Source organism: Lepisosteus platostomus, chromosome 20, assembly GCF_059453375.1.
Source record: "Lepisosteus platostomus isolate fLepPlt1 chromosome 20, fLepPlt1.hap1, whole genome shotgun sequence".
Lineage (NCBI taxonomy): Eukaryota > Metazoa > Chordata > Actinopteri > Semionotiformes > Lepisosteidae > Lepisosteus > Lepisosteus platostomus.
In genome coordinates this window covers 8,636,630-8,659,204 of record NC_142630.1, presented here as the reverse complement: position 1 = coordinate 8,659,204, position 22,575 = coordinate 8,636,630, and the positions used below count along the sequence as shown (strand labels likewise).

The 22,575-nt window shown below is 40.8% G+C and overlaps 1 protein-coding gene across 5 annotated transcripts in view; it reads right to left on the bottom strand.

The window, feature by feature from the left end:
- Positions 1-22,575, bottom strand: part of cbfa2t3 (CBFA2/RUNX1 partner transcriptional co-repressor 3) — a 49,290-nt gene that overhangs the window by 21,809 nt on the left and 4,906 nt on the right. The window contains exon 1 of one of the 5 annotated variants that reach the window (XM_088614412.1): positions 16,545-18,022. The exons of the other annotated variants lie outside the window; for them this stretch is intronic. The gene's annotated coding sequence lies outside the window, so the exon portion shown is untranslated. Of the gene's footprint in view, positions 1-16,544; positions 18,023-22,575 lie in introns of those variants that run through there. 5 annotated transcript variants of the gene reach the window in all.

Genomic DNA, 22,575 nt, shown 5'->3' with positions numbered 1-22,575 from the left:
CTCTGTAGCCCCCAAGAGCTGGGGTGCAGATCTGCACAGAAGCCGTCTGTGAAACAGGGACCCAAGCTCAGTTTGAGAATAGATACACTGCACTCCTTTGATGAGGAGTCTGTTTCAAAATTTCACTGGGCTCGCTATTTCTTTAACACCCCTATTTCTGTCGTTCAGTAAGCTTTTTGATAGTTACTATGAAACTGTCAGTATGGCCTTGTGATCCACAATTCCTATTTAATATTCAGAAAATTGTAAAGAAAGTGCCCACTTAGTGGTTTATTCATTACCCACGTTCATCAAGGCACAATCTTCACTGCCTGTTTGTTAAGAAGCTTGGTTGTGTTTTTGCTTTGTTTAGTGAATCTCAGGTGTATCATAGAAAAGCACTGTTCGAGCCTGTAGTGATATGTTCCAAATTATTTACTGACAGCTGCTTGTTTGTGATTAAATACATTTGTTTGTACTTGGATGCGTTGTGGATTTGTTATGTAGGTATTGTATATGAATGGGTGTTTGCATTCGTGTTTGAAGCAATTTGCAGGTTTTTGTGTTTTCAAGGGTATTTTTTATTTTAAAAATCCAGATAAGTTAAACGGCTTTTTTTTAACAATAAAAGCCCAAGAACCATTTAAAATACAGTAAACATGTTTCTTTTCTTAGCGCTTGAAAACAAAATGCTTCTACCAATAAGCATAACAAGTTGTTAGTCCTAATACCATGCTTACAAAAATAGCTGCTTATCCTAATACTCTTGAACTCGCAAGCTATGTTCTATATCTACTCTGTGGCCAACTGTGGCCCAGTACTCTCCTTTCTCATGTCATGTCTGTTTGCTGGTTGTGTAGAGGACATGCAGGGTTATCTTATGTGCCACTGGGTCAAATGGCATTCAAGTTTGGGAACTCTCATTTTAATTAAAACATTTAATTGAAATAGACGAGAAATGTGTGCAAGCTCATTGCAAATTCAGCAAAGGGAGAGCTATGTTCTTCCAAAGTTGATTAACTCATTTGTTTAAAAAGAGGATAGCTCTACATTCTAGCCTTTTTTCTGTAATTTCTTGTACTTTTCTATGCATCTAATACCATGCTTAATTGAACATTGCTGAATCTGATTTAGTTCAATGAGACTAAGACCATTATCTTTAGGAAAGAATGCTCGTAATTTGAAACATCTTTTTAATTTGCTCTCAGATTAGTTTTTTTTAAAAGAAATAAAAGGTACAAACATCTAACCAAGTCAGTAATTTTAAATACGAAATCCTTATACAATACCACATTGTTTCACGATGCCATACGTTTTCAAAAGCGTTCTTTTAGTTTGGGGACAAAACGCATAAAAAATACGCTTTACATTTCTGCACATTTACTAGCAGTGAGCATTATGCATTTGTCCAGCACTGAGCTCTGGCGCAAAACACTTCACATGCAGCCTTTTATTCTCTTTTGATATATTCCACCCTGTCTCGCAGCCACTCTGAAATCTGCGTTTTTTGGGGGGTCTCCCTCCTGGTTTGGAGTGGCCTGGTGGAAAGACGGGGACTGAACTCTGTGTGGCTCCTGCCTGTGCCTGGGCTGGGATTACAGACAGCTGCTTAATCTGAGCAGCTAAAGGACAGGGCAGGACACAGTGCTGGATTTCGCCTTAATACATTAGAAAGTATGTGCTGTCCGACACCATCTGTGGCCATCTGTGCTCCCATTGCACTGAAGGACAGCATGATAAGGGCTGAGAAGTATTATGCACAGCTGAGACACTTTCCCAAGCCTGGGATCTCACTCGCTGATCCCGTGTGCCGAACACCCATGTCTTTAATAGCTGTCAAATTAACCAAGCCACATCTGACCACAATATGCTGCTTGCACTCTTGAAGGATGTGTTCCTAGTAATCTCATTAGGAAACTGAAATCTGAAAATGGATTCTGCACGATGGTGACTTCATTTGTCCATGCTCCCCACTCCCTGCCCCCTTTCCCAAATCTAAACTTGCAATTTTCCAGCGTACAGTAAACTTTCTAGACTTTGGTACCGACTGTCAGTCAGAAATAACCCTTTCTTTCACCCCAGTGTGAAAAAATAGATCTGTGCTTCTTAAGGAATGCCCTTAAGGAAACCCCACTTGTTGTTCAAATCTTAAAGCTGCTGTTCTGTTATCATTAAATTCAGTCCATGTTCTTGTACACATCTCGGAATACTTAATACTTAATAAAAGTAAGCAGCATACAAATTTATAATGGCAGGCTGCCAATTACGTCTCAAAATGGCTTTAAAAAATCAAAATCCTTTGCACTATGATTTTATAAAAGCAATGTATTTCTTTTTTTTTTTGTGAAGAGACACTTTGTACATTTGTACACACAACAGCATGCAATAACATTTCAATAGCTGTTCATTGGTCAGGTCTATTTTGAAAAAGTATCGTTTCACGAAGTCCTAACAAGGTAAATGCCATCCTTAATGAGCTGTCACATGTTTGGTAAACATTTGCTCATTCTCAAAGCCTGTGTCCTGTATTCACACAGTCACACGGACGTACTGACACAGTGAACTAACCCAGACACGTACGAGCCTCTGGAGAGATGATCTCTTCCTCTCTCTCAGGACTGGCTCTCATTTCTGCTGCAAATTCTCTCTCTTGCGCTGTAATTCCCCCCAGTCTCCAGGAATGCTGTTGTTTTTAATTTCTCCCAGCTGCTCTGGCACAACGCCCACCCGCCTGCCTGCCCACATCTGCTTTCCATCAGCCTGTCGAGGAGTCCACACAAACACAGGCCCTGCATCAAAACACCAGGATTAGCGCTCTGTGCCTCGGCCCTGGGACCAGCAGCTTTTGTTTCAGATAGCCCTCAAATGTGGAACCCCCTCCATACCTGAACATGAATACTAATAGACCTGCCTTCAGAATGTCCACTGAGCATAACGTTCTCCGTGAGGTGTCTGCTGGGAAGATGGGGAATTACAGCTTTGATCCCATGGTGGAATGTGGACAATGGAATAAGCAAAGCAGTCATTGATGTCATTGATGACACACAATCTGGAGATCACATACTTTGATTTAATAATCTTTCAGATTCTTTGAAATTGTGAATATAGTTAAATTTCAGAAGTGAATAGTGTTTTCCCATTGACTTTCAAATAGCGATTCTATGTTATTTGTTTTGGCTTCTTCCTGTGTTTTTCCTGGGTTGTTTGTGTCTAATGCTGAGAAAGTCATATTTATGTTTAACTTCATTTAAGAGGGATATACTCTTTTTAAAATAATTTTAGACAATGGATAAAATGTATAATTCTCACCTACGACAAATAGCCATTTACAATTGGATTTTAGAGAGTAATTGTGTGTTATTTTCCTTAGCTTCTTCCTGTGTTTTTCCTGGGATATTTCAGTAGGATCTGTATTTTAGTTAATTCTTTCATTAAGAGAAATGACGGATGATTCTTTTATAAGAGAGTAGGTTGTTTAAACAGCAAAACTTTAAAACAGGTAATGAAAGAGCAGGGGTGAGATCTGAATAAATGGAGGCCTTTAGCCCTTGTAAAAGAAACTCCTGTTCTGATATAAGAGGTGAGGCTGATGTCTAGGCATGCAGCCACATTGTGAAGGAAGTTGATACTAAAGATTCTCAGTAACACCCGTGACCTGAGTAAAACATATATTCCATAAAATAAACACTGGTCAAGATTTAAAAAAAAACAACCTAAACATTGGCGAGACAAAAGAGCAAGTTCATGCTAAACCAAAGAACCTCCAGTACAATATCTTTAATTGAACTTACTGTGGGTGGTTGCTTTGTACATGCTTCAGTTTCCCAAGAAACTATAGTATTTCTTATAACTACCCCAAAGAAATGAGTTAAAAAATCTTTACAAAAAATAGCATGTTGCTTTGGTCTGAATTTGGACCATGTGTAGAAAATTCTTTGGGTAATTTTATCACTTTACTTCTTCTGTTGGGTCAACACAGCCATTACTGGACTGAAATTGAGCGACGTGATTTATGTGATATATGCGTGTAGATGGTTGAGCATTGCTTCTGATCCTGTCAAGGGTTAACAATGGTGACACAGGAGGCAGGCCAGCTGTGTTGAGGTACCTTATTAGGGTTCCAGATGTTTCTTCGATCAGAGTCGCCAGACAAATTTCTATCCTTGCGTCCGACTCTGACCTAATTTTAAGGATTTGGGCATGTCTCCTGTCTCCCTGCCATTTGATTAAAATTACAGAAGAAAGAAGGACTGGACTAATTTCTGGCCCAGGCGTGTCTCCCTCCTCCAGCCACAGTCGAGTCAGTCCTGTCTGAGGGTGGAGAGACAGCCATCTGACAAAGGCCAGGGAGCCTACAAAAAATGTCCTCTTATGCAAAAGAGCAAATGCTTTGTCAAATGCAAAACACAAATTATTTCCTCAGTTGAAATTGGGCATTTTGTTCATAACCCTGAGAAAGCCAGTTTAATGTTTGCCCTTATTTATTGCTATACTGATTTCTTTTAAAATAAGTCAATAGTTTTAAAGAAAAGATAACATTTTCACCCCCACCTAGAACAGATAAGCTTGAAACTATTATAATGATCATTATTAATTGTCATTTTAGCTGTGGAAACCCACGTTTTCTTGGTGCATTATTTCAAGGGCATTGGCAGTGAAAGGGTTGCCTTTTGAATATTATTATTAAAAAGAAAAAAATCCTTTTCAAATTCTCCCAGTGGCTGCTAATGAAATCCAGATGCTCTTGGAGACATTTTTCTCTCATTCTCTCCTCTCCTCCAGCCCTCTTGCTCGCTCTCTCTCTCCAGTCCCTAACCCCAAGCCATTCCTAAATAAAGGAAAGTATTTGTGACATTCTGCTGCAGCCTCCCGTGCCAAGAACAATTCCCCAGTCTGGCCCATCTGGACTGTGTTAGGACAACGCTGGGCACTGGCACAGGCAGCAGCGTGGAGCCGGGAGGGAGGGGAGGAAAAGCAGGCGTTCAGGAGAATATACAGCCCTCAGACCTGTCCAGGGGTGATGGTGCACTGTGCAACGAAAGCAACAGGCTGTGTCCTGCATCGTCGTTCCTGCTGTTCTGAATCCTGGTAAAAGATTTCAGGATATGCTTGCATTATCTCTCCACAGTCTAAAGTATTATTTTAAGATGCACAGTATTTCTAAAATAAAACGTCTTCAATGTGTGACACCACCTCAGATTGATTGTTAATTGACACTTTGACGACAATATGTTTTGTCATTTAGGGGTTTAAACAATATCCCTCGGTTGTCCTATGTCCTATTGTTGGTGCTCCTGCTCTGCTGCTATTATCTAATCAAGAGCTGGGAGAGGACCTACTCCTATCTCCTGCTCTGATTCTTGGGCTCACACCTGACATCAAAATCTGTCACTTCTGCCAGCTGGAGACTGGCATCATTACTGGCACAAAGCTGTCAGAAACACATCTGCCATCTCAGAAGGGGAAAGGGAGAGGAAGATGGGACTTTCCCTGTATTTCCGTATAGAATACCACTTTCACCACTCTTCAGATAATGCAATCTTACACTTGCCTGCTGAGAGCATTGCACTGGGGCATGATAAAATGAGATTTTAGCAGGGAAAAAAAGTAATTTTTTGTACACAAAAATCCTTGTGGCTTTTCTCCCCTTTCTGATTTGACGACAAAGGTGTGCCAGTGCAAGGTACAGATTGTCTGCACATTTTGTTTTTACAGGATGAATTTCTGCGTTCACAAGAGCAGGTGAAGTAATGATTGTTTGTGTCATTTTAATGCACTTGAATTATTGTATTAACAGTTGCATCTCCTTTAATTTCTACAGAGTAATGCCATGTAAACTCGGATTGTGGGAGAGAAACAGACCCATATGATTAACCCTGATCACAGTGTGTTTACACCCTGCACTTACACAAACTAGCTCCCCTATCAAAACACCTGCAGCTCCACCAAACACCAATTAGCTCATCAAGGTTTTAATTACTCTGTTAATTGCACACAGGCAGCGGGAGGGGAGGCTTGGGAATAAGGAGCAGTGCCCTCATGGGGACCTGCCTTGACAATTCTGATGAACAAAGAGCAGAGCGTGCCAATAACAACACAGTACAGGCTGCTGTGAGAGACCATCCCTGCCACTCTGCCCACTGTCTGCTGCTGAGCTCCTCAACACCCACTGCTCCTAAAGCTCTGAATCCTGCGGTTCTGACTCAGGAGGAGAATAGCAAATCCCTACCACATATACACGCCACGTGTTAGGCATTAGGATCACCTAAAAGATGAAGAAAATCACAGAGGACATGACAAATTCCCTGGCACAGAGCTGTCAAACCAGAAGAACCTTTTTATTTCTTCAGTTAAAGGTCAATTTCCATTGACTAACCGAAAATTAAGGAGTTTGCTCCTGAGTAACTTGATACTGACCATTAAGTCTTCTTAAATTATTACAGTGAAGTCTATAAGGCATGTGAACATGTATCATACTGTGTACACTGACTGACCTACCATTTCCCATGCTGACAAACATGATCTGTTCTGCAGCCATGAAAGAAACATACACACCCGCCCTCCCTTCTCCACCTCCCAGATGTTCCTCTTTCCTGTCCCTCTCTGCGCCTATCGCCCCAGGAGCTGCTGGTGTGTTTGGTGGAGGAGTTACCAGGAAACAGTAGCAGGGCCCGACTTCCTGTGTGACAGGTGTGCAAGCGGTGGACAGCTCTTCTCCTGCCAGCTGCTTTCCCTGAGCTACTGCAACAGCACAGCGCTACAAGCACAGGCCAGCTGCAGGCTGAGGCTCTCCTTGTTTGTTTTGTTTTAAGTGCGGGTTGCTCGTTAATTTATGGCTCAGGAAAAACAAGGGCCGGTTTCACTGACTGCAGCCTGTCACGATTCCTCCCCAGCCACTCAAGAGCACATGAGCCTTAGCAATAGGTCCCTTCAATGCCGCAACCAACATAGCATGCAGCAGAAATCTGCTGTTCTGATGTGGCTCTGCTTTTCCTTCAGTTGAACATGAGCCCAGGCCTGGGCTAAAAAAAAAATAGAATGTTCTTATTTGTGAGCTTTACTCTTTATTTATTGAATTAAACCTGTTAAAACCTTGCGTTGTGACTTGAGATCCTACATAATAACTTTTCTCCAAGAGTTGGCCGTGTTACGCACATTCCAAAGCAGGTACTGTGATTTGGTCAGCTTTGCAAAATGATTTATCTGGTTTTTGCAGACAGAACCTACTATCATGGTGATGACTCTTGCAGCTTTTGAACTTGTTCCCATTAGGTGGTGCGGCATTCAGCTCTAGATTGCGTTGAAAGAGTGGCCCTGGGTGATGAGTTATACCTCAGGTATTTTCTGCTAGCCTCTGTTTAGCCAGAAGCCAGCACTACGAGAAAAAAAACCCTCCCGAATAATAATGTGATGAAATAGTATGCATACTTTCATTTAAGACCTCGACTTTAACAATTTTATTGTAGTTAAACTGTGGGAGTAATGCTACCACAGTTTTTTACCTATTTATGGGATGGGATACTTCCTACTTGCAGTTTGGTAGGTGACAGCAAGCACAGTTCCACATCGCTGACAAACTGTTGTCTAATAATAACAACCGTCCTGCTCAGTCAGAGACATATCTGCTCCTCGTGCAGCAGCTCTCTCTAGCTAAATTAATCTGTCGCTGTTGCTTTCAGTCCCGTTCCTCCTGATGTGCTGACCTAATCACCCCCACCACCCTCCTCGCCTCCTGGCAAAGTCCTTTTTGTTTTCTGTCCATTTATATCTCTCTTCGTTGCTCCTCCTGCATGACTCTACTAGACATCTCACTTGCCTTGCCCCTTTTCACCTTTAGCCTTTTCTCTTCTTGATATTTGGCCCATGCATGAAATTGCCCTGTGTTTTTTTCTTAAAGATTATATCCATTCCCTGTTCCGGAGTGCTTGTGATGAATCAGACAGCTAGACGTTTGCAAGGTCAAGGAAGTAACGTTCAACGCAGAATACTGTCCCTCTAAAACAAGTGCTTGCTTTCTTCTCTGCCTCTCAGAAAGACATGAAATTGCTGTCTTTGTTTAAGAATACAGCGGGTAAAATACCACATCTCTCTCTCCATATTCCTGTCTGCTGGGGCCTATGTATTTTCATATTAGTACAGTTACACTATTTATGAAGCTGCAAATAATACATTGTAAAGATGTCATGTGAGGGTTTCATTGTGGTTTGTTTTTTTCACTGCTGAACATCATATACATAATGAATAACTCAACACCACGCACACTCAACTTTACAGACCGAAACACAGAACTTCCAAAGCATTACAAAATATCCTGATTACATTTTATTTTACCATATGTCATCCTCAAGACAAAGCTGACGACTTTTCGAACTGGGGGAAAAAAAAATCTGCTGTTTTTCATTTACTGCATATAACATTTTAGAATTTTCTATGGAAAGGATCTGTCCCTCTTATCAAGTTGCATTTTAGGAATAATTACTGTAGCTTTCTCTTCACAGATTGAAGGAGACACAGGCCTTAGATTACAGTCTATATAACCACCTCCAGAACTATGCTGCCTCTGTGTAACCCATTTATACAGTGTAATAGCCTCAGCAGCACTTCTGTTCCTGGGAGATAACAGCTATTAATTCAACGTATATGCAGCATCACTGTCTTCTAATTCTGATCTGGAATCCCTCACTCTGCCCAAAGCTTTTTAGATGCCTTTAAAATCATCCTGAATGCTTGCAAACCTTAATAGTTTTGGCTCCATCAAACAAAGTTGCTATTCCTGTCTTTGATACCATGAGTCAAAAAGACAAAGCTAAGAACCTTTTTACATCAAGGGTAAATTACAGAAATGGAAACTCCTTATATCAATATGAAACACTGCGATATGAGCTTGGCTTGCTTTTGATGAAACCTGTCACCTACAGGGATCATTTCAGATGCATTCAGTGTGCAAATTTTAAGATTGAATTCGGTTCTGTGCACTATATAAGGACATTTTTGCCTTTTTTTTAAAAAAATGCAGAAACACTTATTAGGCATTTCAGAAAATAAGGGTTGCTGGCCATGTATGCTTTAAAGGTACTGAATGTGTAATGTTTTTGTTTTAGCAGTATCGTGACCACTCTGTGGTACAGAGTCAGAGAAAACACCATATGCTATGAGAAACAAGTATTTCTTTTAGATTTTTGCTTTGCTTTCTAAGGCCTGTAGCAGCCAGATATGATTCACAGCCTCATAGTGTTGTTATAAGGATGCCTGTTTTGCAGGCATTGGAGAATTAAAAAAAAAACAACACAATCACAAGGAGACCATCATATGTCTCTGTAACTTCAAATCACATTGAGTGATGGAAATAGCCTTGCCTGTGAATAGGGTCACATTTCTTTAGACACTATGGAAGTGATATACCGAGTTTTAAAAGGAACCTTCTCTTTTGTGCACGTACTGTATGTTTTTAGAAAAAAATAATGTGTAGTTTGGATACTGAGCAAATGTTTCCTTTTGTTTAATTTAGCATTAATGACTGACCCTGGAAAGTTTCGAAGTAGGAGATTTAGCACAGGCTATGAGGCTTTAACCTGTAGAATGTCAAGCCTGTGAAAGTTAAGAAAAAAATGCACAAAAAGGAAGAACTCTGCTTATACTTGTAGCAAGGGCATGCATAACAATTTGCTAATTATTGAGGAAATGGGGAGGTCCAAGTGTGATGTCACTGCATGACTCCATGTGTAGCAACTGATGGCAGTCTGACCACACAGCGTGACACTGATCAAGCCCTGGGACCTCACTTGCTGCCCTTCCTGACAACGTTCAAGCAGGACAAGACACTTCTGTAGCTCGTGAAACAATGGTCTTCTTGCGAGATGAGAATGTGACGTTTACGCTGTGGATTCCCAGCTCACCAGACGTAAGCCCCCCAGAAATGATGAAGCCGGGATGACATGGCCTTGAATCCTCAGGGACCAATGAACAGGCAGGTGTTGTCCAGGCTCTGTGTGAGAAATGGAACCAAATTCCACAAGACCACATCTTCAAGGTGAGGAAGATCATCATAGACGTACAGCTTGTACTAGTTCCAGCAGTGGTCACAAATGCTCTAGGCTGTGACTTTAATATTTGCCATCAATAGGATTAATTAACAGGGCATCTACTGTAAGTCACCCTAAGTTATTTATAGTATGTCAAGTGCCAGTTTTTTTTTCCACGCTCAGTATATTCTTACACACAAATTTGGAGCTTGAATAGTATAGCAAAAGAAAAAAGGACATTTTACAAGGAAAGCATTTGTTGCCTCTGTTTTAAATTGATTTCCACTTAGAAAAACTTTATGCACTTTTATTTGGAGTGTTTCGCTGCACAAGAACGAAAGGTTACATATTTAATGTGTGTACCAGGGGATCAGTAATTTAAATCCTCCTTTTCTATGCCAATAGAAAATGCTGTCATACTACAAATCCTAGCCGTGCCATAGACACGCACCAGACTGTAGTCCTGCCATGAGGGTATAAATCTTTTGCAGAGGTGAAATGGAGTAATACACAGCCAGACACACACAGACGGTCCTCAGCAGAGACTCGTGATTCCAGAACGTGGTTTTATTATATATATTTTGTGGCTTTGCACTGAGTTAACTCCCAGCTCCCACACTGCAGTTTCAATGTGTTTCTCATTCGTCCAGATGTTTGGGAGCTGGCTGGCTCACTCTGCTAGCTGACATTCTCCTTCTCCCTGGGGAGCTGCCCATGTCACAGTAATGTCAAACACATGTGGAAGAAACTGAGGCTCGTGGGTTTCTGAAACGAGGGAGCCTTCCCAGTGTTTAGAGGAACAAACAGGGCGAAACCATAGCAATCAACTGCTCATCTGCAGGAGAACAAGGGTTTTAGGTTACTGCTGAATAAAAAACAGTGTCGCAGCAGGCTTGATTTACCATGTCCAGTTCATTGTCCTGTCTGTCTGGTGCTTCTCGGACAGGGGGCCATGTGTGTATCTAATATGTGTCAGTCCACATGTACCCGTGTGCCTGTTCTGGTCTGACCTAACCCTCGGAAAGCCAATCGCTGGTGTTCTGCATGCATGAAAATAATTAAAGGCTTCAAGAGGCAGAGGAGCTGGAACTGTTCAGGCAAACACAATTAAAAACAAATACAAGGTAAATAAACCTTAAGAGATTCTCAGGTTTTTTTAAAGGCCCTGGGAGACATATCTTGGATAACTGCAAGAAACGTTGGGCACAGGACAGGACCAAACTCAAAATGTTAAACAGTAGACTGATATTGTGATCTGTCCATTTGCACATTGGTGAATTATTAATTGATTAATCTAGGCACTGTATATCTTTCTGGCTGTTTCTCAGAACAGTTTGCACTGAGTCTCCCTCGATGTAGTTCTTTCATTCTTACTCTCCCTGCTCCTTGGGTTCCCCACTACTCAGCCTTTCTTCTGCGATTAAAGTTTCACTCCAACATCAATCTTAGCAGCTCCTGTAAGAAAAAAGCCCTTTATCTCTCACCTTGCAATTCCAAAAATCATTTTCACAGCCTGAAATTAATTTCCTCACACCGCGAACTTAACTTGAGTGATTTTATCAGATGCAAACAGACTAACCGCCTCAGTATTCTGAGTCCTGTATTACTTAACATTTAAAAAAGGCCCCTGCTTCCCTAGACATGCACTAAAAATGAACTTGTCCTCCAAAAGGAGTTTAGTTGCATTCATTCATGTAATTGTACAATGGCATTAGTGTATTAGGAATTAGGTTCACCTGGTAATCTCCCATCTGCTTCCAGCTTTGGATTCCAGTACAGCGAAACACTTTTGTCTGCTTTTGCAGATACAGTAAACGTCCATTAGAGCTTCATTACAGATACAGTGCTCACTGGTTTAATACTCCCAGTATTCTGTGCTCAGTGGTAGAATATTTCCAGCTGCCTCTGCCCCTGTTTGCTCTTGCCTTTGCAAGCCGTCTGCTGCTCTCACTTCCGCCTTTGTTTCAAAAGTGATTTGCGCATCGGTTTTAAAGAACTTCACAAGGGGACAGCATCATTAACAGACAACAGATAATTGGATTCCGACCTCCTTGATATTAAAACTCTGTTCTTAAAAAAAAACAACAGAATCGCTAAATCACAACAAACACACCCATTTTTTTCGCATCATTGTTTGAAGCTACAAACCCCGTTGCCGCACACAGGGAAGACTGGGGGAGTGCAGATTGAGTACCCCAGCCTGCCTACTTTCAAATTATCATCTTTAATCATGTACCAGTGGTGCAAAGCTGGGCAGTGCTGGAGGAGAGGCACATCCCCCACCCACAGCACCACAGGCCTGTAAGTGCCCAGCTGGTCACAGGGGTCGCTGTGCCAATCGTGCCAATCATGCCTGTCCAGGTCAGAGCAGGCTAGTCACATGACCTGGGTTCTAGCCCATGGTCATAGAGCTGAACTTGTGCTCATGAGAGCACCTTCACCAGTCGAGCTGCTCAGGAGGCCTCATTTAATCTCTACTCTCATTATTCGTGAACTACTTGCCCACGGGCATAATGCTGAAGGGAAGAGTCTCTGGATGGGCTGATGAATATCAACCACGAACACAAAATTGGACATCGTGACAGTACAACTGCCATTGCCGACAAAAATGCAGATCAGAAATAATGGATTCTACGTCATAACTGACTTCCTTAGCCATGAGGAGTTATTATTCGAAGCAGCAGGAACAGCAGCAGTAGCAATAGCACCAAAAATGATTTCCCTCATTGTGTAAAAGCAAAGACGAGAGCAGCTGCGTCAGTAGAAAAAGGAAGTTCTGCCCGGGCGACACTCTTCTGGCTTTAAAAAAAACAAATGTTAAGTATTGCGACGACTACAACTAATAAATGTGATGCGGGATACAGAGCTGTTTCTCCGTGTGCTGGCGCTGTGTGTCCCTGTGTTGTCCATTTGGTCTGTATTCTGATTCGCGGGCTAACAAGCCTGCTGGCTGCCAGTTCACCCTGCTGCTGGCTCTCCGTCCCCCCACCCACCACCATCTGCTCCGTGCATTAATTAGGTGACAGCAAACTTCATCTGCCCGCCAGCGCTCGAATTACAATAATTACATCTCCAACACTACACGCCACGGCCTTCTGCTGCAGGATACACTGCTCAGCCCAACCAGGGCTCTCAACGCCATTTATTAGAGTTCTTTAAATGAGCAGATGCACTGGTGGAAGTGCAAACAGCGGTAGCAGGAGATGTATTATAAGTATTTTTTGAGGTTGATGCCTCTATGATTCAGAATTCGACCAAGGAATATATCTAAACAATACCAACCATCTTATGTTAAAATAATCTATTACGTCATCTATAATGTGGATGTTAAGTAAAGTGAACAAGATCAAATCTAGGTTAAAAGGAATTAATCCAAGCCACTCAGTTTCCTATTGATCATTGTGGTCTTTCCCACAATCCAGTTGTGCCTATCAAACAATCTGATTAACGGACCTTTCCTTGCTCTCTGAAATAAGTAGCTGTCTTTGGATGAATTGGACTCTATTACTTATTATTAGCTTCCTGCTGGCTTCTGAATTTGGCAGAGAGTTTGTTTCTTAGGCTCATATAATACCTTCTGTCTGTGTTCTTAAGCAAGATAGATCCATGCAAGCCTTGTTCCAAAGATGGAGCAAAATGTCATAAAGTACTTTAAGATAAATAGTTTCCTTCAAAGAGAAGTACCTAATGATGAAGTGGGAAGTATTCCTTTAAAAGCCATGCAAGTGCTTGTTGGCAGTGTGGTACATTGGTGAGTTATTGTACAGTAGTATAATCTTTAGACCTCCCATCTATTCTCTTCATTATTACCAGGTCCTTTACTACTTGATTATTTAACTGAACCTTACCAGGCTCAATTAAATAGTATATCAAAGCCCTGCAGTGAAAGAAATTAGAATTGTTTATTGGAGAAATTCAAAGCAAAAAAATCAGTTCAGCTCCATTTAAATTGTGGGTATTTTTGGATGAGCTGTAGTTTCTTTTCCTCAAATCTAGTTTGTGTATTAAAAGCACTATGAAAATTTGGCAGCATGATCTCAATACAGAATTCAAACCATTGAATCCCTTGGCTTTAATATACCCAATGCAGTTGTGTACTCATTCATTATCCTGGCTGGTTCTGAGAGGCTCCATATTGAGTGTTCTGGCTGTAACTCTGAAGTGCTCAGTTTTGTGAATTGAATTTCTGGCATAATTAACCGACTGCAGAGTTGAATCATTAGACTCGCGAGAGAGAAGGAAACTGTGCTGTTTTCTTTTTTCTTTGGTTTTACCTGCGGAACAGTATCTAACCTTGTAATTGAAAAACTCAGTCAGGTTTTATTGGCCAATACTATAAAGCTGTTCTTGATGTTTTTATGATTTGAGCCTTTGGTCCAGTTCTTTAAGAAGATGATGTGAACAAGACAGAACTGTAAATAATGTCTGTCAGTACTTTTTTGGATTTGGTGTTTGTTGAATTATATCACAGGTGTCTACTTCACCACATTTCTTCAGTCCGATCTACTAGAAATGCTTTAATTTTACATTTCGGGTTTCAGACTAGCCAAGTTCTGATTTTCTTTTTCTTTTTCATTCGGCTTTAATGTGGCTGGACCATCTTTAAGTGGATCCCAACCTTTGTTATCTTCAGCACTTATGAACATTCAGAACTGCCCCCCTTATGTGATGGTACAAGCTCACATCTCAAGCTGGTGTGCAAAGATGTCCAAAGAAATGCTTTAGTCGGGTGAGGTACTGCAGACGTAAGAGCTACAGAACTGGAAATCCCGTCTAGTGATCACTGCCTTGAGCTCCCATCCCTTGAACTTCCCTTGCTCTCTGATCTCCAAAATGCAAACCTCTACACTGAATCCACTGCAGAAAGCAAGTATCCATGATCAGCTTGAAAGGGATTGGTGCCAGGATTTATCAGCAGGGTTTCAGAAAAGCACCTTTTAAACCACCTCTGTAAACGGGTACCATTAAAAACACATCTAGCAATAGATTTGTATCTATTACATACATTGCTGAGGAAATCCAAGTTTCACATATGGTTTTAGGTGCCCTTTGATATGTGTGAGAATGTATCTTCCCTTTACATTTTTCAATACAGCACTGTTTTGCACAGTTAAGTCAGATATCATGCATTGTGTAATATGGAAAGTTATGGTGGTTCGAAAATCACTTAAATAAACCCCAATCTCTTTACTACTCTTTTATCAAATTAACTGTCGTTATTAAATTTTCTTCTGGCACACGAAATGGATGACAATTGTGGTCGCCTAAGATTGATGTAGGGGTTATTTCTGATTATTAAAACCTTCATTAATCTCTAATGAAAAGTATAATATACGAATCTTAGGGAATTCTCCGTTAATACACAATGAAATCACAACCAACCAAATATCTTTGTTTCGCGTAAGAGAAAACCTCATAGTTTAGCCCTTTCCAGTAGCGTACTGGAAGAAGACAATGGCAGCAATTAAAAAAAAAAAACTACAGTAATGACAATAGCAACAGTTTTACCAACATACTCGTCTTTCATGCCCCTGAAATTACTTGTCAGGCTCCATTTTCATGTTTCAGTGAGTTGCGGATAGAAAATATCACAAACGCTCAAAGCGAACAACATTGAAGACATGCGAGCGTCCGCAGAGAACTGGCCAGCGGACAGGTGAGGGTAACAGCAGCTCCCTCGTCGTTTCAGAGCACAGCGGCATCGATTTAATTAACGCTCTTGTGTTGCAAAGCGAGTGTTATTCTCGGGGAACGTCCGAAGATGTCGTACAATGCGAAACTAATTTAAACCTAACACATTTAAAAACATTTGACAATTTCTTACAAATATGTCCCCATTAAAAGAAAATGATGAAATACTGTACGCGTACACAATAGTTCATAACCTCCAACACTCCACAAGAATTATAATAACCGTATACCAACTCTGAGACTGAATAGTAAGGAAAGTATTGTTTTAAGAATATTTTCTTTTATCGTATAATGATTTTTTTGTTTGTTTGGCCCTAATAATGCAAGGTTTCCAAAATAATGTGGAATTCTGTTCTCTTTGACGAGACAAAAAAAGCCACCACACACGCAACAGTGTCATAACGCCAATGGTAGCTTTATGTAACATTCTGAAATGAAAGGAAATTTGAAAATGCATTCAAGAACGGTTTAATAACAGGTTTCACTTGCAGCGGGGCTTCTTATGATATATTATGATACTAAATGTCCAGTTCTACTAGATTTCCGAATCATTATTAAAATAAAAGGTAATTCATATACTGTAGCTCCTTAGATGTATTGTTTTATAAAGGTACTTTCGAAAAATAGAATGAATATTCATTTCAAAATACACGGCATGGAGGGCTTTTGTAAGGGCCAAGTATAAACTGCTTTGATCTGTGATCCAGGTTATTGATTATTGTTGTTTGGGAAGTAAAAGGTAATGCCAAATATTTTTAAAAAACAATAAACTATCTCTGCATGATTCACTACCAGTCATGATTTTATTTCAACGAATAACTAGAACAGTACACGTCCAAATATCACACTTACTTTGTGAAGGTCGAGGTCAGGCTGAGGTAATTGCAGCAACGATAATCCACATTAAATTTAAGAAATAGTCATAATTCACCAATCCTTAATATTTGGAAGAAATAAAAAGTAAAACCACCAATTCTTGGCCACTCTCGAAAGCAATGCTTCTACTCCTCTTGGTCAAGTGAAAATAATTAAAAATCGCTCTTCAGAACAAAAATCCTTCGACAGGTTGAAACTATACACGATAATACAATTTTAAAAGCATTCGACTCCTTTGGATTTAAAGCGGTGTTGACATTTCAGTTAAATTAAGTATGAGGTAATTAACTTCCCAGTTTCTTTCTGTCCGAATGATGATATTTCGTCTTGCAAAGCTAGAACTCTGAGACTGGTTCCCTTAGATGCGTCTGTCTTTGGTTTACCTTCTTTTTTCAATCTTAAAAAACAGCTTGAGGACTTCGTTCAAAATATTAAATGCATTTCTTTTATTTGTTATATGTATTCAGGTTTCTCCGTTCGTTTTTTTTCCTAGATTTTTTGTTTTCCTTTATGCCTCATCTTTCGTTGATTCGATCCCAGCATTGAACGGATCCCGAAAAAGAAATCGCCAAGTGCTGGAGGGTCTTCAGCCACCAAGATACAATGACACAATTATCGTGGACTCATATTGGAAAGTCCGTTTAAAATGTCAGCGTTTGAGTTGGCTGTATTTATCTGCAGGCTCCAATAGGTTTAAAATCCCATATTGTTGTGCACTGTACTTCTTCCGAAATAAAGATGCGAATATTTTTGGCGTGAAGATCCTTCGCCGGTCCCAGTTCAGCTTTTAATACTCAGAGACTAGTCTCGGGTATTTAAACAGCAACCCCCGACTCGGATGAATCAACGTTCATACAGCTGGTTTTCTGGAAACAACCAATTCTGTACAGATTAATTAATTTCTTCCGTCGGTTCTTCTAAAGAACCCTCGCAGACTGCTACTGCCGACCAATCCATTAACTGCTCAGGCAATAGAATGGCTCCATTCACTCTAACACTAGTCGTCTGTAGATGCTATAAACAAGTTCATTAAATAAATACTTGGGTTACAGCATTTATGCTTTCTCCTGTTTCTTTTTAATATCGTTGTATTTTGGTTTTAAGTACTCGGCGGTGTTGTGCTACTGTCTTATATACAGTCTCCTGCTCTCTCTCTCTCCTCTCTTCCTCCCGAAGCCTTCTGCCTGCGTTTAAATCACCATCTGGAGCGGAGATGCGTACTCCAGCGCTCCTAACCTCCCCTCCCTCCTCTCTTTGACAGCCCTCTCAGACCCACGAGTTGACAGCCTCCCTTGCTCCTCGGTTCTGCTGTTGCAGTAGCTACTGGCTCACCACAACCAAACTCCACCTCTTCAAGCTTTCGTCCCCTCGCAGCGCAAACCCTGCCCTGCGCGTCTCTCGAGTGCTGAGTTTACATCTGGTCCATCTCTCATGCACACACACGGACATTTCCACACGCATACATCCACACAAGGAACTCTTTCAGATGCTGCTAATCAGATGATACAAAATAAACCCCCCTTTTTATACAAGTGTCCCGTTTCTTTGTTCTGCTTTTGTAGTGGTCAGTATCTCGACCACATTCCTCCCCGGTTAAATATGTATTTTCAATGTGTTCACACATTTGCTTTGAATTACTGCCTGGAAAATAGCTCGACACGTTGTTACAGGCGTGCATCTTTTGTCTTCAGCGGCTGTCATGAACTGGCACAGTCTAACTATACCATTGAAAGACTTAATTACTTCTTCGAGGACATTGAATTTTTGGAATTGCAAAAAGTATTCACAATTGCTGAATAATACATTTAGGGAGAAAAAAACGACGGAATTAAACTGAATTAAATTAAAAGTCCTTTTCGGTACAGCAAATTTCGTAAGTGTAAGAATCCTTAGACCGCACGTTTCACAGTTTAAATGGTAATGAAAGGGTATATACCTACCACTGTTTTTTTTATTCTTCTGATTATGGTGGCAGCATAATATATCTCTGAAAGACGATGGTTGTTTATTGTATGTCTATATGTGCTTTCTTCCTCAAAGGAAAAGGATCTGGTGGACTGGAAGACACCTTAGTGTTGTACTGCTAGTTTACGAACACTGGTTTTATCATTTTCTGCCCGTGGGGGCCGCTGTTTCCTCGCATCAACAGACACCGATTTTCAATCGGAGCGCCGGCGGAATCGTGCCAATTCGGTACGCACATTAACCATGTGATCACCAGGTGTCTGCTATACAGTTTGTACCGCTGCCAAGGCAGAAAACTGAAAATTCATGAATGCCCTGTCAGAGGGAAAGCTGCCTGCAGGTCCGAGTCAAAAGGAATCAGTTTAACAACATATCTTGTCTGTAGTTCGCAAGGTGGTGTGGACTGAACCTTTACCGCAGTAGTCGTTTGTGGTCCATAGTGAGTCGAAGATTTTGCATACTGCTTCAGAAATGAACATTCGAAAGACAGCACATCATTTGCGTATAATATATGTGTGAAATATTAAATTAAACCTGTACCAGTATCCACTGCTTCAAATAATCAGATCTTCTTGACCTCACAGATACGGAAGCTTCACTGTTCAAGTTACACTAATCATTACTGTATGTACTGTAGGTTACAGATTTTTAGGTTTTATCTTTATTCATTATGGGAATCACTTAAAAGTCCATAAAAAAGACTGTTTGAATTGTTCCCTATAATTTGTTAGGCGAGCTCTGAATTTGTTGTCATTTGTGTTTTGCAATATATCAATATACAATTAAAGAGTCATTTTCCATCTCAAAGTGCATTCCACTTGTCTTTAGCTGAAAGAAAATGGCAGTTTTTATTTTCCCGAGAGCATTATTTCATTATTTTTTACCAGCATAGTGAAAACCAAAGGCTCTCAAAATGTTCATGCCAACAGACATAAGACAGTGATAAATAAGGAGTACCTCTGACTTTAGTAAGGCCAGGCCAGGGATTTGTGAAGTAAGATTAAGTTAGATGTAGATTTTACATTGTCCTTTTATCCTGAATGAATAATTGAAATATAACTTCTTATGGCATCCTGGAGACAACTCTGTTCAAACCATCTCTTAACTTGATCTGGGATTGGTTGCTTTGATCAATGTATTCATTTTCATTTATTTCTTAATAGTTTCAGGTCATTGAGTAATATCATAATCTCGATGTGACTAATATTGTACACATGAGCATGTAATATGTTAGCAGGTGATGTTTAATACTGAGAATCCCACATCTGCTACTGATAGCAGAGATGGCAGGAAGACCCAGCAAATAAAACTCACTATGCTTATAAAACAACTCTTGTTTATTTTTTATGAGCACAGATGTTTTCCAGAATACAGCATCCCACAATCTTTTCAGCCATCATTCTGTGTTATTTCACAGAATGTCAAAAATCATTTATGGGATAATAATGATAACAATAGGAGGCAAAAGGAGAAATGTTTTGGGCAACATGATGATTGGTCTTTTATTGTGTCCAGTGATTGCATCAAAGCTGTGATGCAAGAAAGAAACAACAGTTTTGAAACTGGTATTCTATTGTGTTGCCATAGATGCTGATGTAAAATCATTTGATTGCCAGGCCTGCTTTTCTGTGAACACAGGATCACACATCTTGCCAAAAGGTACATATGTAAGAGATCTATAGACCCATATGAACAGCAACTGCTTGTGCAAACCAGTACCTCTCTTTCCGACAGTAATGAGGGGCTTCATTTCAGTATTAGGAATTTACATCTGTGCTATGCAGGCGTCATTGCTGAAGGTATAAATTCTTTGCCCTGTGTGCAGAAATTCTTGAGGAATTTCTGGGGGGTTTCTCTTTGTTTGGGTGAAGAGGGACGTCCTCATTTTAAATTATCTGCACTTAAGCTTTCTCGATTTGATGTGGGCTTTTGAAAATGCAAACTTTATTGTGTTCATATGTTTTTACTTTTAAAAACTCTAACTGAGAAGACACGTTAGTTACAGAACGCTGTAACTAACGTATTTAAATTGCATTAACTGTTGAGAATTATGACACATTACTACTCCTCTTTGGAGTTGAGGATTTATTGGGAAATCTATGCTTATTAAAGCTCAGAGCTGTGTGGAGCAGATAACACTGAACGGTGGTCCTTTCAGGGCAGGCAGCTGCACAAGTGGCTCTGAATAGCTGTTGAACATAGTGTGCCTGACACTGCTGTGCAGAGCAATGCAGAGCTACAGTAGGTGTAGAATGAACCTGCCTGGAATGTCAGCTCATAGTGGGCTGAATACATGGTTTTGGGAGGGGGCAGTAATTGGAGTCAGAGGATGGTGGTTTAATAAAGCCCCTTTGACCTCTGTTCTCCCACCAATCAGGGCCTTATGAGAAGGGGCCATTCAGCACACGGTGACTCGATTGTTACAGAGATGGATTGTGGTGCTGCTCTTGGCTTGATGGAGCGTTTATGGGTGATGCCTGAGGGGACTTATTACCCTGTCCTGCTCCTGGAGGTCCCTGCTGCGAGTCACACCACATCATCTCACAGCGAAGCAGAGGCATGCTGGGAATGCACCGTACAGCCTGTACAGTACTGGCTTTTTTCTGAACACCGAAAGCACGTTCCTCTGATTTTTTTTTAAACGTGGTGTTGTTCAGGCTCCAGGATTTATTTTTATACATATATACCTTTCACAAATGTATAGAAATAGATATGAATATTAATTAGATCTTCAGCCACTCACAACTCTATAGGGCAAAGAACTCCTTTAGTACCTCTCATTCTGCTTTTTTTGCACATTTAAAATCAAACCTGGCAGCCATGGACAGCTTTATTCAGGCTCATCAGCAAAGCACAGCCAGCTTTGCTCAGTGACAAAGACCTGTACAGTACATGTGTTAGATTGAACACCCTTCCAGGTTTGGATGGCAGGGATGAGCAGCAGTTGCAATGAATTATGGGTACAATTCAATCACATTGCTACATTACACATAAAACTATAGACTATATGCATGTACTGTGTGTATATATACTTAAATCAAGTGTATACAAAGTAATGTATTGATGGAATACTGTTAATGTTAGTGGTGTGACACTCATGTGAACTCAGCCCGTTTCAAAGAATTGGGAATTTTTTCACAGATCTCAAACACCCTTCACTGTAAACGTAGCAGACAGTTTCTCTTTAGCGTATACATGGTAAATGAGTTTCTGCTGAAAAATCCTCTGTGATCAGTATTCAGATTCCTCAGAGGCACTGACAAAGTCAACACCGTGGGCGTCTTCAGCATTGGCAGTGAAACACAAACAGCAGTACGTGAATGAAAACTACGGGGAGGTGCATTTAAAATTGAGAACTGGAAGCACTTTTTACACTAGGGGTTTTGGGAGTCTGTGACCAGCTACCCAGCTATGTTGTTCAAGGTGATGGCTTCTTCTGAGAAAGAGCTGTAGGCCATACTCAGATCCATCTGCTATTAACAACCAAATGAGAACCATGCAAAATGGGCTAAAGGGCTCCCCTCATTTTAAACCATCCTTATACTGTATTGACCACAGAAGCCCCAATATGCCTGGCTATTCTCCTTGACTGTAAGGAGGAATTAAGGCATCTGCACCTGTATGCAGAGGCCTGGCATCCTCACATGGCCTTTAGCAGGAGATAAGGGCAGGAGCGCTGTGAATGACAGCAAGGGGAGGAGGGAGGTGGCGGGAACGAATCCCTGTCACTCCGATGAAGAGCTGATTGACAGCTCCCTGCTCCCTGTCCCAGCACATGAGATTAGCAGTGGACGGCTTGTCAATTTTTAAAGTGACGGCATCCCATTCTCCTCTTAATTTGTCTTTTTGTTGCAGGATTTACAGTGTAAAAATACAATCCGCGCACTTACTGATAAACGGATAAACACCCTGCTGCATCCACAAGGATCTGCCTGGACTTTCTTTGTGTGGAGCTCCATTCTTCTCATTCAGTGACTTCCAGTCAGACTGAGATGCTCCTAACTGAGTTGCTCGTGATAGGCAGCCAAAGAACAAAGAACTT